The sequence below is a fragment of the Gambusia affinis genome, linkage group LG11 (assembly GCF_019740435.1).
Source record: "Gambusia affinis linkage group LG11, SWU_Gaff_1.0, whole genome shotgun sequence".
Classification (NCBI taxonomy): Eukaryota; Metazoa; Chordata; class Actinopteri; order Cyprinodontiformes; family Poeciliidae; genus Gambusia; species Gambusia affinis.
Window position 1 is genome coordinate 23,472,678 of NC_057878.1, and position 14,921 is coordinate 23,487,598.

The following is a 14,921-nucleotide window of genomic DNA, read 5'->3' on the forward strand; positions in this document are numbered from 1 at the left end:
CTCTACCACAGGCCTTGGAGTGTGAGTGGTCTTCACAGTATATTAACAGTTCCCAAAGGTGTGCTTCTCTGTATCAAGAGGTCTGATGATGTATTGTTTGAGCCACTCTTCCAGTTTAGGGTCATTACCCCAAGGGTTTCAGTGACCACAGGCACTACTGTTGCCCACACCTTCCACACTCTTTTAACCTTTTGCATGGCATGCATTATTAATTCATCTTTAATATTGGGGCTGATTGGGCCCTAATGATTCCAAAAACAAAGAGTTATCTTTTACATGATATGTGGACATAATTCTTCTCAGAAAAATATTTATTCCTTTTAAATCACCATGTTTAGCACCATGGTAAATCTCTACAGTTGCCAACTTTTGTAAACTTACACCACAACAATAAACACTGAACATCTTGGGTCTAGCCTGTAATATGTAATAATCTTCCACTACCACTAAGTCATAAAATAATGACCTAACATATGGACACCCAATCCCATGTAGAGCTAAATTTATTATTGTGGGCTAGACAGCCCAAAATAAGTCATCCACTTATGTGGATTGGCCTCTATTGCTACGGTACTAGGCACCTGCTTGTGTGCCACCATAAATACCACCTCTGTGCTGTGTTTCAGTCTAAGCCTTTTTGTCCATTGGTAGTATTGTTTGCTCGCTATTGTAAAACACCCTGTTGTTATGATTATGCATCATAACAAAATAGCAAAGTATAAAAAATATTTACAAAAATCAGTCCAAATACACAGTATCAAAACAAGAAGGAACTTTTGTCCAAACAAAAGCTATATTTCCCCCAGAAAGGCAGGAATGAAAGTTTAAAAAGTTAAATTCTCAATGAAAGAACAGGGCTACTCCAATGTGCTACAACCTTGAGAGGCACAATTTTCCATTCATCATCAGTAGCATTTGAATTCTTATATCAGTGGACTGAGTTTCCTCCCTTTTCCATCTTATCATTCCAGCATGGTATTTGATAACTGTCAATGCATAGCTGTTGATTGCTGGACCTTGTTTCTCTCATTGGACTTGCCTTACTTATTGTAGGTACAGTAGTTTGCAAAAGTATCCATAGCCCTTGAACTTTTCCATATTTTCTGACATTACAACCGCAAACATATTTTTACAGAATTTTATGGGAAAGACAAACACAAAGTGGCATATAGTTGTGGAGTAGAAACAAAACTATACATGATTCAAAACATTTTCTGCAAATAAAAGCTGAAAAGTGCAGTGTACAAAATCTTCAGCCCCTTTCCTAAGTGCACCAATTGCCTTCAGAAGTTGCCTGATGACTGCTAATGACTAAATAGTCCACCTGTGTGTAATCTAATCTCAGTATAAGTTCAACTCCTCTAAGACTGCCTCAAAGGTTAGTTAAGAGAATATTGGGAAGCAAACAGCATCACAAAGTCCAAGGGACACACCAGACAACTCAGGGACAAAGTTGTGGAGAAGCTTAAAGCAGGCTTAGGTTATAAACAGGTTCCACGAATCATCTGGAAATGGAAAGAGAATGGCACAGCTGTGAACCTACCAAGACAAGGCCATCCACCTAAACATAAAAAATCCCATTTGCAATTTGCCAGAAGCCAGGTTGGGATACAGCAAAACAATAAGACGAGACCAAAATTGAACTTTTGGCAAAATGCAAAGCATTACTTGTGGTGGAGAATGGACACTGCACATCACTCTGAACACACCTTCCCCACTGACAAACATTTCTTTTCTTCATTCTTGATTGTAAGATGGATTGAGCCAAATACAGGTCAATCTTGGAAGAAAACCTGCCGGAGTCTGCAAACGACTTGAGGCTGGGGCGGAGGTTCACTTTCCAGCAAGACAATGACCCTAAACATTAAGCCAGATCTACAATGGAATGGTTTAAAAAACATTCATGTTAGAGTGGCAAGGTCAAAGTCTAGACATAAATTCAACAGAGAATCTTTGGCAAGATCTGAAAACTGCTGTCAAGTCAAGTTTATTTGTATAGCACATTTCAGCTGGAAGGCAGTTGAAAGTGCTTTACATCAAAGAAACACAGAACTAAGAAGTCATACAAGTAACATACACTGTGTTCCAAATTATTATGTAATTGATATCTTCTCAGATTTTATTAAATGGTCAATGGAAATGATGGTCAGTATGATTGTCAAGTCAAGAACTACTACAGTATAAATAAAATTTTACTGAACAAAGCTCCCAAGGAGAACAGTATATTTTCAAAAAGAAACTCAAAATGCACTGTTCCAAATTAATATGCACAGCAGATTTTCTAAACATTTTATGGATTATAAAGAACTGCAAACAGTTCTCTGAACTAATCAATATTTGAATGTGCAGCATCACAAGTACTAAAATCAAAACCTAATTCAATCAAAAACCTCTTAATAGACTGAGTTACGTGTTCACATAGGACCCCTTCTTTGATATCACCATCACAATTCTTGCATTCATTGAACTTGTGAGCTTGTGGATAGTTTCTGCTTGAATTTCATTGCAGGATGTCAGAATACCTTCCCAGAGTTGCTGTTTTGATATCAACTGCATCCCACCCTTAGATCTTCTGTTTGAGGAAACTCCAAAGGTTCTCAGTAGGGTTGAGGTCAGAGATCAGAGGAGGATGGTGACCTCACCATGAGTTTTTCCCCTTTCATGCCTATACACAGTGGCCTTGCAGCATAAGATGATGCATTGTCATGCATGGAGATGATTTTGGTATGGAAGGTATGGCTCTTCTTTCTGAACCATGAAAGAAAGTGATCAGTCAGAAAGTCCATATACTTTGCTGAGGTCATTTTCAAGCCTTCAGGGACTCTGAAGGGGCTGACCAGCTCTTCCACATGATTTCAGCCTCCACTACCTCCTTGTTGATGTCACAGCTGTTTTGGAATTTGGTGGCCATCCATCATCAATCCACTACTGCGAACATCTGGACTATCCAGGGTTGCACATCAGTCATCAGTGAACTAATCTGTTTGAAAATCAATCTTCATGTACAGTTGGGCCCACTGCGACCGGTTCTGCTTGTGAGCTCTGGTTAGGAGCTGCCAAATAGTAGGTTCATGCACTGCAAGCCTCTGGAGGACCCTTCACCTTGTGGTTCCAGCTTCAAGTAACTGCTTGCTGCTATGTAAGGGCATTTTAACAGCTGCTCTCTTAATTTGATGAATTTGTCTAATAGAAACCTTCCTCATTCTGCCTTTATCTATACAAACCCATCTTTGTTCTAAATCAGCCACAAATCTCTTCACAGTACAATAATGCTTCAGTTTCAGTTAAAATATTTGATGTTTTCATATCTTGTCATATAGCACTACACTATCTGATGATTTTGGTCAGCAAAGAGATCCTTTCTCTTCCCATATTGCTTGAAAGCTGTGGCCTGCTTAATAATGTGGAACATCCTTCTTAAGTAGATTTCCTTTAATTAAGCTCACCAGACAAACTAATCCGAAATTAATTATAGTGATTAAAAGAGCCCTGACACACAATACCATCTATAAATTTAATAGCACAACAAAAATGTAATCTTTATAACAGTTAAATCCAATTTGCATAATAATTTAGAACATGGTGTGCATTCACCTTAAGAAAGAAAAACAAAGAAATTAAATTCAAAGTAAAATCAAAATTAAAATCATATACATCAAATATAATGATACATGTACCTTTGATTAAGATTCAGAAACAATTGTAAATAGTTGTGTTTTTGCCTTGATTTAAAGGAATTCATTGTTTCAGCTGTTTTCAAGCTTTATTCAAGATTTGTGGTGCATTGAAGCTAAATTCTGCTTCAAAATGCTTGGTTCTGGTTCTATGGATGCAGAGCAAGCCAGAATCAACAAAATGTTAGCAGTGGAGTGTATAAATAGTTTGGTGAAAAATGGCTCTCTTATGGTTTATATTTCTTTTAATCCATGCACTTATGTCACACATTTATTAGTCATAATATTTTAAATAAACAATATTTGACCAAAATATATATTCATTTCTGTATCTTATAGCACAGAATAATCATATTGCCAACTCATCCCCAGTGTAAATTGCAAGACGTGAATTAGAAGGACACTGTAATAATTAGCAGGACCTTCCGGTAAACAACCAATCAGATTAAGACCTTGTGTGAATATTCATGAGGTCCTGCTATTACACAAACCTGCCATAGGGGGCACTGTGGTGATACACAGATTATACACAAAATCAGGTTTATGTGTATTAAGCGGACATCTCGTTTTTTTTGCATTTTTGGGGTTAATAGACCAATAGAAACCTTTCTACGTTTTTAGATTTTTCTCTGTTTTAGCAGGACACCGCTCCTGTCCTGCTAATTCAAAATGTCCTTCTAGTGTGGTGTGTATTCTGACGAAATGTCCTGCTAAATCACATATACCAACGCGCACACACACACACACACACCCACACACACACACACATACCCACTAGCAGTTAGTGGAAAGATTTAAATCCATTGACAGAGTAATGTGCTGGGCTGTGAGAGCTTAATAAAGAGTGAACTTGTCCCTGAATGTTTGAGTGATGATAACAGGCTCATTTAATTGCCTAACCTCTATGCACACACACACACACACACGCACACACACACATGCACACACAGATCATCAGCTCTATGAGTAGGCATCACATAATTTCCGTCATTCACCTTGAGTAGGTGGTGGTAAGACATTCTGATGGAGGGGTGGGAGAAATGTAATCTAGGATTAAGTGTCAGAGTGAGGTATGCATCTGAAGCTAATTAGAGGTCAGAGGTATTTGCATTGACTTTCTGAGCTTTCAGAACTTTCAGAAGATTTTTTTTAATGTTGGCTCTCTATATCCAGTCAAAATCTAAAATATAACATCTGCATTTTTTTAAGGGGGACATGAAGGGGACAAATCTGTATTTAATCTTTGAACAAAGTCATTTGCTTACATAGCTCACTGCTACACAGATGAAAGATGACCTACACGTATGACCCCCCAGAGCAAATCTCAGCTTGTTTCTCTGACATATTCACATAGTTGATGGAATCCTGTCCTTTTTCAAATCTGTCCATCCAACACAGCAACACAATTTATATTTTTCCCTTCGCTATGTCCTAATATTGGTGCAAGGAAGCTGTTTTTTCATTACAGGTGATCAGATGTCTATCCCACTGTGTTGCAGCCTATATTTTGAGAATGCTTCTTCACTTGTACTATTATCTCTTGACTTATCTTTTAAAGTTTCAGCAGATCTTCCAATGTGCAGGAAAATCTTTGGCTGGTCTTTGCAAAGCAGCCAATTTATGAGTGGCATTCATTTTCCTTGGCGCTGTTTGGCTGGATAAAGAACACTAGAGACATTAACTTCTGCAGTAGTGCCAAGACAGTTTCCACCAAGCGTATTAATGCTTATTATGCTATATTTGTTGCTTGAACTAATAAAATAGGCAGTCATGAGGATTCTTTGAGTGAGTTTCAAGAATTTGCCAATTTCAGCTATTAGACAGCAGTTGTGTTCCCCAACCCAGGTAAATGCGGGCTGTTCACTGTATTAATTGCAGACAGGTAGAGACTTTACTCAGTGGTTGAATTGTGATGCCAGTTGTGGGCACTGGATCTTATTTTGGGTCATCTATGAAAAGAGGGCAGAATGTAAATGCCTAATTTTGACATTTTGAAAATTCTAACTATATTCCATCCAGCTAAAAGAAACATTACTGACCTAATTTAATTGTCTGCAGTAAATGCTTTAAAAGATTTGGGGCTACATTACCACAGTATTTGTGCACTACATGGGTATTACCCACATATAATTAGATGATTAAAAATGTCTGCTAATGCAAACAATCTTGATGATGACTTAGCACTGTAGTGCACACAAGAAGAATAAAAAACATTTGTGGCTTGATTTTACCCTTGTGTGAAAATACAGAAAGTGCATATGTTTAAGCATTGATGTACTGTGTTTCTGTTTTCATTTGCAATAACACATATGTCAGTTGGGATCTGATTCAGATTTTGTAATATCAGCTGACAGCTGTCGCTACTTAAGCCTTTCACCGGGTAATCCTCAGATAGCATCCATCTAAGGACTTTGTGGTTATATGAGTTCGAAGCCATGATTGCATAAATGTGAGATCGTGATGTGTGGGTGACCTGTAATCAGTCAAATCTGACAGGCAGCAAATCCGACTTAAAAAGGCACTCAGACATTCATTGTTAAGCGGAGAGCCAATTGAAATTGATAAGTTGTTGAAGAGAAAGGAGAGGTTAAAGGAATCAAGGGAAAGAAAGCAGAGTGAATAAGGTACAGGGGAATTAAGTTTTGTGGATTCTTCTGATGTAACAGAAGTGAACACTGAAGACTCAGAAAGCTCTGAAACATGTGTCATGATGTCAATAAATCAATAACATTTCAGGTAATAAGTCAGAATGTGCAAAAAAAAAAAAAGGTTACATTGTGACAAACAAAAAGTAATTCTTATCTGGATATCAATGTGGTTGAGTTTTTATTTAAAAAAGTTGGAATGCAGGGCATATAATTAAAGTGCAGCTGACACTTTTCTGATTTCAGTCAACAAAAATCTTAAACAATGGCCAATTCTCTCATTCATCCCACATTGGAGAGTGGCCAGGGTAAATTAAACATTACTAAATAATTAATAGTAATTTAATGATGCAGTCTGGTTAGTGGAAGAGATGATACAAGACAAGAGATTTTAGCAATGTGTTTGGGAAAGAATCTGTAATCATTGTAGATTAAACCAGTCCAGGGTTTGGTGTTTTTTTTTTTGCATATGTAATGCTATAGGAGTCTTGATGCCAGGAGAACTTCAAAACAGTTCTTCTTTTTGTTCACTCAGACATCTTGTAATTGTTATGGTCTCTTTTAATCATCTCTGTTTGGTTTGGTCAAGTCTTGGTATTTCAGATTTTGAACAAGAGAAAATAAATTCCAGTCCAAACTCCTTGTAAGACTATTAAATAATCCTTTAGTGTAGAAAAAGAAAAAATCCCAAATGGGTCTGCACAATATCTGTAAGACATGCGATTGTCATACGGATTATAGTGTCACAAAAATGTGATGTAATAATGTAACAGAAGTGTCAGAAGTGTCCTGATGGAGAAGCTTAGTAGATCTTTTGTCCGCTTTGCCATTAGGATGCACAACACCTTGGCTAAGGAAAGAAGCTCATGAATTGGACACCCATCTGTTTCCTATTGTACTGCAATAATGTTTCATAACCTTTTTAGTGCAATACCCCTTGTTTATTTAGACTGTTGCTCTTCTTATTGTATTTTTTATTGCAGTTTTTGGACTTCTGGGCACCTGAATTTCCCTGAGGGGATGAATAAAGTGTCCGTCTGTCTATCCATCCCTCTGTCTAATCATTTTCATGTCATCTGATGCAGTCACATTCTGAGTGCAACACAATATCACTTGGTAAAATAAATTGACTTTGAGGAATATTGAGGCAATTTATTATCTCACGATTCTGTTAAACCTTAATAATTAAAAGTAGATTTTTAAGTCAATTTGATCAACTTAATAAAAACGTAATGTATTTCATACGTTATTTCATAGAATTTTGTTTACCTATGCCAAAGAAATAATTGTGGCTTTCGTGGCATAAAAACAGCTATTTCTGAATATTTGACTTTTATTCCCATTTAATTAATTTACTCAAAAAAAAAAAAAAAGAAAAAAAATCAGTAGGATTTTGCTGCTGGAGGTAAAGATGTATTTAGTTTAACATGTTTTGCACATCTTTACGAAGGTGCAAATATATGTACAGTCTACTGCATATGTACACTGGTACAAAACCTTGTCTCTCATTGCAGATATCATTCAGCCTTAATATGAAGCCAACCATTATCCGTGATTTAAACTGTATGTAACGGTGCCAGTTTTGCTCCATCTATTCTGTTTTTGCCTCTGCGGTTTTCTCTTGTTGGAGGCTCTGCTGGTAATGGGTGCTGTCATCTAGCCTGTTAGCTGTACATCTTTGAGAATATGGACAGACTGTGTCCATCTGTGCTACTGTGTCTCCATAATGCTCTTCCATATGGTCAAGTGTGGTCTACTCAGAGGCTCGGGGAGATAGTAGTGGACAGTCAAATATACAACAACATAAATGCATGTTATATGTGAGGACACAGTATGTGCATGTTCCTGCAGTCAGGAATATATGAAAAAAAAAAAAAAGCGTTGGCAAGACTGAGCAATTGGAAAGTGACATACTTTGGTTGTGTGTGGGATGCTGGTTTTCTGAATAGAAGCAAATCCATTGTATGCAAGTGTAAGTCTCTGTATGAATGTATTTTAATGGTGGTCTATGTAAGCTGACTGTCATTGCTTTATGTCTGTGTTTCTCATTCTTCACATCCTTTCTGTTGCCCATTCATCTTTTTCTTCCTGTCTGTTTTGTCTGGATTTCTCATGCTCTAGAGAGAGTTAAGGTGACTGGAGATCAATAAAAGGGTGAGTGAACACAGTCAGACAAAGCTATGCAGACATGCTCCAATGCAGACTTGAAACTGCTGAGCAGGTGAATTTCATTCATTCATATTCTCCGTACAGACAACACCATCCCAATTATTGATTTCAGAAATGACCAATCGATGATGGTTGCGTAGTGATTCTCAGATGGTTTCTATGTCTGTGTGTACATATTTTCGTCCCTGTCTTCCATTGTAGCAATTTTGTAAAGGTCTTTATGACGTGCAGTATGCAGGGGCTCTAAATGTTATTTTCCATTTAGTAATCAAATATAAATCAGAAGTTTAACATGCTGTATTTCATTTTCTTAATTGAAATAATTTAAAGAATACCAGAGAACAGACTAAGCAGGACTGGAAGTTAAACAGTATGAAATAACTGTGTCAGATTAAATAGAATATCGAGTTTGAGAGAGTGAGAGTGAGTGTATCAGATTCATGTCCTAATCAATAAGCTCTTTGTTGCTTTGTGGTTTAACTAATGGAGCAAAGTGCTTTAACATGAGGATTTACATTAGCTGATTTGTCAGGCAGGACTGAAACTTTGTCAGGAGAACAGGAATAAAAAAAAAAAAGTACAATTATCAATTGTCCAGGTCGGCATAAATATGGAGAAATATCTATTTCCAAAAGTCATCTAAAGGTTGTATATATTCATCCCATCACCTGTCATCGATTTGATTGTCATCCGTCCATCCATCATTCAACCATCGTCTTTTTGCAGGTTATATATTTAAAAATGGAGAACTCTTGTATTTATCCTTTAAAGCAGTGGTCCCCAACCTTTTTAGTACAGTGGACCGGTCAACCCTTCGTAAATTTTCTGCGGACCGGGGGGGGCGGGGGGGGGGTCTGCAGAAATAAAAGCTACTCCAGACTCAATATATACAACGGACATATTTAATTATTTTTTGCGGCCCGGTACCAATTGGTCCACGGACTGGTACCGGCCCGGTGGTTGGGGACCACTGCTTTACAGAATGGGCAAAAAAGAACAGAGACAGCAAGACAGTAGGAGCATGAAAATAGGGATGCACCGATTTGACAACTTGGGCTGATATGCAATATTAGTATTGCTATTATGACTGATATTTACCCATGTTATATATATTTTCCTCATTTTTAAAAAAACTGTTAGTAAACAACACCACATGACCACATGACCAAACCATTTGTTGTCTCTTCCACACCACATAGAAAAACAACAATAAAACTGAATAAATATTGAGTTTTAATATTGGCACATTTTTACTTATCGGATAGATGCCTATGTGTCAAAAAATGACTAACATTGGCCAATATGGATGTTAAAGCCAATATATTGGCATCCCTATTTGAAAAGTCTATATTTTTGTTATTAAAGATGTTTAGGACATTTGAGAGATGGGCACAGTTGACCAGAGAAGCTGCTGTGAAGTTTAGAAATGGTAAAGGGAGAAACAGTATCAGGGGCTGAAAAAGAAGCCAAAGGAAGGAAGATAATGGTTTGGAGAACCGGAGATGAAAAGAGGCAAGAAGGGAAATGATGGGAAGCAAAAAAGAAAAGGCAAAGTAAAGCCAGAGGGGAAAAAATGGGGCTAAGCAGGAATATCTGCTGATGAAACACAAAGAGGGCATCTTATAGCCTCATGTAGAATAACTCACCTGCCTCAGGGCTCATTCATATTCTCTTTGTGATCTGCAGTTATTTTTATGGTCATCACACAGAAGTGTGGTGAACATTAATAGTAGTATTCCTCATGTTAATAAGAGTTTCATGCTGAAATAACCTCAGATTTACTCACCACTTGTAACTTTTGTGGTGGATGTTAGACAGTTCAACCATGTAACAAATCAAGCATTTTTAAACTTATAATAAGATGCATGATAGAAAGAGCTGAATGGGTCTGTAAAAACGGTTTATTACTTTTAAAAATATTCTTTTTAACATGCTACCTACATAACAAAGCTTGGAGGCATTCCAGATACAGTAGTTATTTATTCTTTAAACCAAGGTTGATAGGAACGTCGGATAGAATATTTCAGCTTGCTATTTTTCTTGCTTCAGAACAGTTCATGTTGCCTAATGGGAAACAGTTAGATGACTTATATTAACCATAAAATGCAGAAATATACTTTTGTGATGGGGGTAGGGTTACAATGTCTTTGTGTCACACTTTAGATGCAGTTTCTGTTGTACCGGGCTAGGTGGTGCTGTCTGCCCATCCTGTATCCCTTGTGTGTGTGAATGTGTGTGTGTTCCTGAGTGATCAGACTTGATTTCTTTCTTATGAGGAACAGTTGCATCAGGGTAGAAGCCTCTGCGGTGTTAGACCCAAAACAAGCATTTGCAGTCTTCAGTTCGTTGTATTCAGATTATCAGAATTTATTTATAGCGCTATTTCATTATATATTTTTTTTATTTTGTGTAGTTTTTGTCAGAAGTACAATGAACAGCTGAGATAGCACAAATGGCAGAAAATTAACATATTTGCAATAATGACTTAAAATTTGTGTTTTTCTGATTCTTTTTTTCCTTATTTTTCCACTCAAAGGAAGCAGTAAAAGTTCTAGCCTGCTTAAAAAATAGCTGATTCTCACACTGCATGCATATTCCTGCTTCTTTGGAGAAGTGTTGTCATGTGGAGCTCTGATGTTAAATCTATGGTGATGAAGTGGTCACTGCCAAGGATATTGCTGAGTCTATAAGATGCCAAAGTACTCAAGCACACACATACAGGCACACCCTCTTGAATGCCATAGATTTTTTTACGGTAAGTGGTCCTGAGTGGAAATCAAAGGTCAGCGGTGTACAGATAGCTTAAGCATATTTAATTAAAGATTGTTTAGTCTGGGTGGGTTTGTGTGTGTGTGAGAGAGAGCAATTATGGGCTGCCTTTAAGCTCAGTGAATGGATCTGTTTGTAGTATTTTATTGATCCTGATTCAAGTAATCAATCAAGCCATAATCGACCTGAATAAAAAGCACTTTATGTGAAAAAAAGATGGTAATGTAAGTGGTTGTACTCAAATCTTAAACTTTACATGCTGCTTTGGTTTTATGGAAAGAACAGGAGCCAACTTGATGAATCTCTAATTGACACTTGTTTAAAAGTGTATGCAGCCTAAAGTAGTATTTCTTTTGATGAAAAAGATTGATGTTACCGTTTTAATCAGGGTTCAAAAACACCAAAACAAAATTAATAAAATAATAATACAGCAGGAATGGAGCAACAAACTGTGACTTTAAAGCAGGAATGTTATTTTTCTGGCCCTGTAATGGGCTATCTGGACATGGGGAAGACTGCTGACCTGACAGGTGTCCAGAGTCTTTGACTCAGTCCACAAGAAGGTAAGCCACAGACATCATTGCTTAGTGATGTTTTTATACATTTTTGGAAAGTTGAGTGTTTATTTTTTTACCGTGCATACTATAAGTTAAGTAAATTGTTCTGTAGAGAAACAAAGCTTCAAAATATACATTTAAAAACCCAACCCATTGATCACTACAACTTACTGTAGTGATCAAAAAATTCTAACATTTCTGAGTAGCATCCCATGTTGAACTCAAAGCAGACAGATGACTTGTCTTAATTCCCAGTGCCTAAATCTGCAAGTGTTGAGGCTAACAAGTTGATAAAGGCATTTCTGCATCAGCTTGTCAGCAGCACGATCAAAGTAAAATTTTGATTCAACGGAAGGTTTAAATTGGAAAAAAAGGAGAAAATAACAGATTTTCACAGAGCCCTTCATCTTTGAGTCAGCATTGCATGTGCTTGTTGACAGATTTGCTGAGGGGAAGGTTAAATTTTGTTTATAACAACTTAGTGGAACCATAACGTTATTGCAGAAGCCAGTGAAAATGGCCCTTCCAACCGAAATATCAGTGAATCTGTCAGCATATGTCTACTCTTAGCAAGTATTTTTTTGTCTTAAATACCTGTGACTGTTCTGCTTACAACTTAACTATTTGTTTCTCAAATTTTGAATTATTTCTGTGAAGGGTGATCTCACTTCAGACATCTTCTCCTTTTCTCAAGGTTAAGTTTAGAGCATAGCCCAAGATACTCCTTTTGTGAGTTAACATGATCCACTGCACTGTGACATTATCTGTTAACCCTATCAGATGATGTCACACTGCTTTATCACCTCATAATGAAAGTGTGAGCTTTCAGGCAGGCATAGGTCCATTAGTTTTTGGTCAGATCAGCACATGTGTTACCCATCTGATCTGGCTTTTATATGTTCAAGTGACCTCAACCAATTTATGGCTGCATTACATATAAACCTAATGTTAGTGTATAAGATATAAAGGTTGAATATGTTTTGTCTTTCTTAAAATACTGTAATATGAGCTACAGAAGCAAATATCTGAAAAGCTTTGTATGCCACGTTGCAGAGAGGAACAGAGACACAAGGGACAGCATGTCACGTTTGATTTTGTAGAAAATGGGCACATCACCGCTCTAGCTCTTGACACAGTGACACTCAGACAATCTTTTTTTACTTTTAGGCTGGCTTTTTTGCTCTTACCGTCTGACATTGCAAAGGGGTTTACAGTACAGCCTATCTGTCACTCTCTCTCATTATTGTCATTATCATTTTCCCTCAGTCCCTGTCTCTTACATGTTCTTTTATCATTTATTTTCTCCTTTTTTGCTTTGACTTTTTGCAGTGTTCCCTTTTTTGTCTCAGCCTAATCTTCCCCATGTGCTGAAGTTGCATTGTCGCTTTGCGTGGCAGGTCTTTGAGTCCTGTTGAACAGAGCAAAGGCAAAACTCTGTCCCATCTCATCTGATTTTCTACCCTTTCTTATCATCACTGCTTTATTACAGACTTTTAGGTTTGCCTGGACATTTTCACACATTTGTTCCTTTATGTTCTTTATCTCTAAAATCCCCTTGTATTTTTTTTTTTTGTCTTTTTGTGTTCTTTTAACTGGCATTATTTGTTTAACAATGTTATATTTAATAATTAAAATTATTTTATGTATCCCTTGTTTGTTTGACATGCACACAAGTGTAATATAAGATTATTTTTATTAGTTTATTTAATCTAATATCAGGAAATATAACACATTGTAGCTATAGACCAAAAGTATGATAGAACTCTTTAATGTGACTTATTATACATCAATATACACAGTGGATACCATTGTGGCACTACTGCAGAAGCAAATATCTACAGTCTTCTTTATTTCTGTCCTTTGGGACGCAGCCAATTAGCCCCAAGGAAAATTACTGATGCTTCTGGGTTGACTGCTTTGCAAACGTTAGCCAATAGCGAGTCAAGAGTTTTTTATTTCTTAGATATGTTACAATAATTTGAAGTTATAAGGTTAAAACTGTAAAAACAGGACTTGGGTTCCACCTTTACACATTTAGAATTTTTTTCCCCTTCTAATTATTATTTGCAAATTAGTTCAGGCTCAGTCACCTTGTCTCAATTGAATTTAGGTCTGGTTCATTAGATCTCATGAATTTTCTTTGCTCTGGGCAATTTCATTGTAATTCTTGCTATATATTTAGGGTTCTTATCCAGGCTGAAAATGAAACCTCATCCCACTTTCAAGTATTAAGTATCAGGTTGTTTTCAGTATTGCTTTTTTTTTTTTTTTTTGCTCCATTGATCTTACCATCAACTCTGACCAGTTTCCACATTCCACTTGAACAAAAGCATGCCAACAAAATGACTCTGCCAACACTGTACTTCACCGTGGAGAAGGTGTGTTCAGGGAGAGTTCGTTTTCTGCCACACAGAACCTAAATAATCCTAAAAGTTCATTCTTGGTCTTATCAGCCCAGAGCGACATCTTCTGGGCGTTTAGATGACTAAATGCAAATGTACATCACACTTAAAGATGATTTAAGTCAATCTCTTTTAACTTGTTATGGCAAACAGTATGTTTTTCTGTCTCCATGTATCCCCTGTTTGTTTCTGTGGCAAGTAGCTGCTGTTTATGTGCCTTTCAGCTGGATAACTGTAAAACTGTTTACAGCTTTCACTGAGAAAGCCTGTCATATAAGGCAGGATAAGGTTAACTAATCCTTATCAAGTGGAGATCACTTGAGTTACATAACCAAAACAAGATTTCATATTCCAAGAGTGAATGTGACAGACGTGTGATAATAACGCATGAAAAGAGCAGGGAGGGAATAAATGGAGTATTAACAAAAGAGGACCTGGTTTCAAGATGGAAAGGTGATTTGAAAGAAATGCAAACTTTAAAGAAAGAAAGAAAGCTCAGAAAAATGTCAGAGGCGGTTTGTTATAAAAGGAGACATGGAAGAGCACAATGAGATGAATCTGTGTTAGACAGATGGAAGTGGGGAGGGTGACAGAACATGGATGTGTGAGAGTCTTAGAGAATAACTGGTGAGATATGGATGAGAACATGGCGAGAAAGGTGCGATATTGTGTAACTCGATACTATTCTGCTCTCTGCCTTGTGAG

The 14,921-nt window shown here is 37.0% G+C and overlaps 1 protein-coding gene across 6 annotated transcripts in view; it reads left to right on the top strand.

Moving 5' to 3' along the window:
• Positions 1-14,921, top strand: part of LOC122840311 (partitioning defective 3 homolog B-like) — a 218,629-nt gene that overhangs the window by 34,317 nt on the left and 169,391 nt on the right. The window lies entirely within an intron of this gene.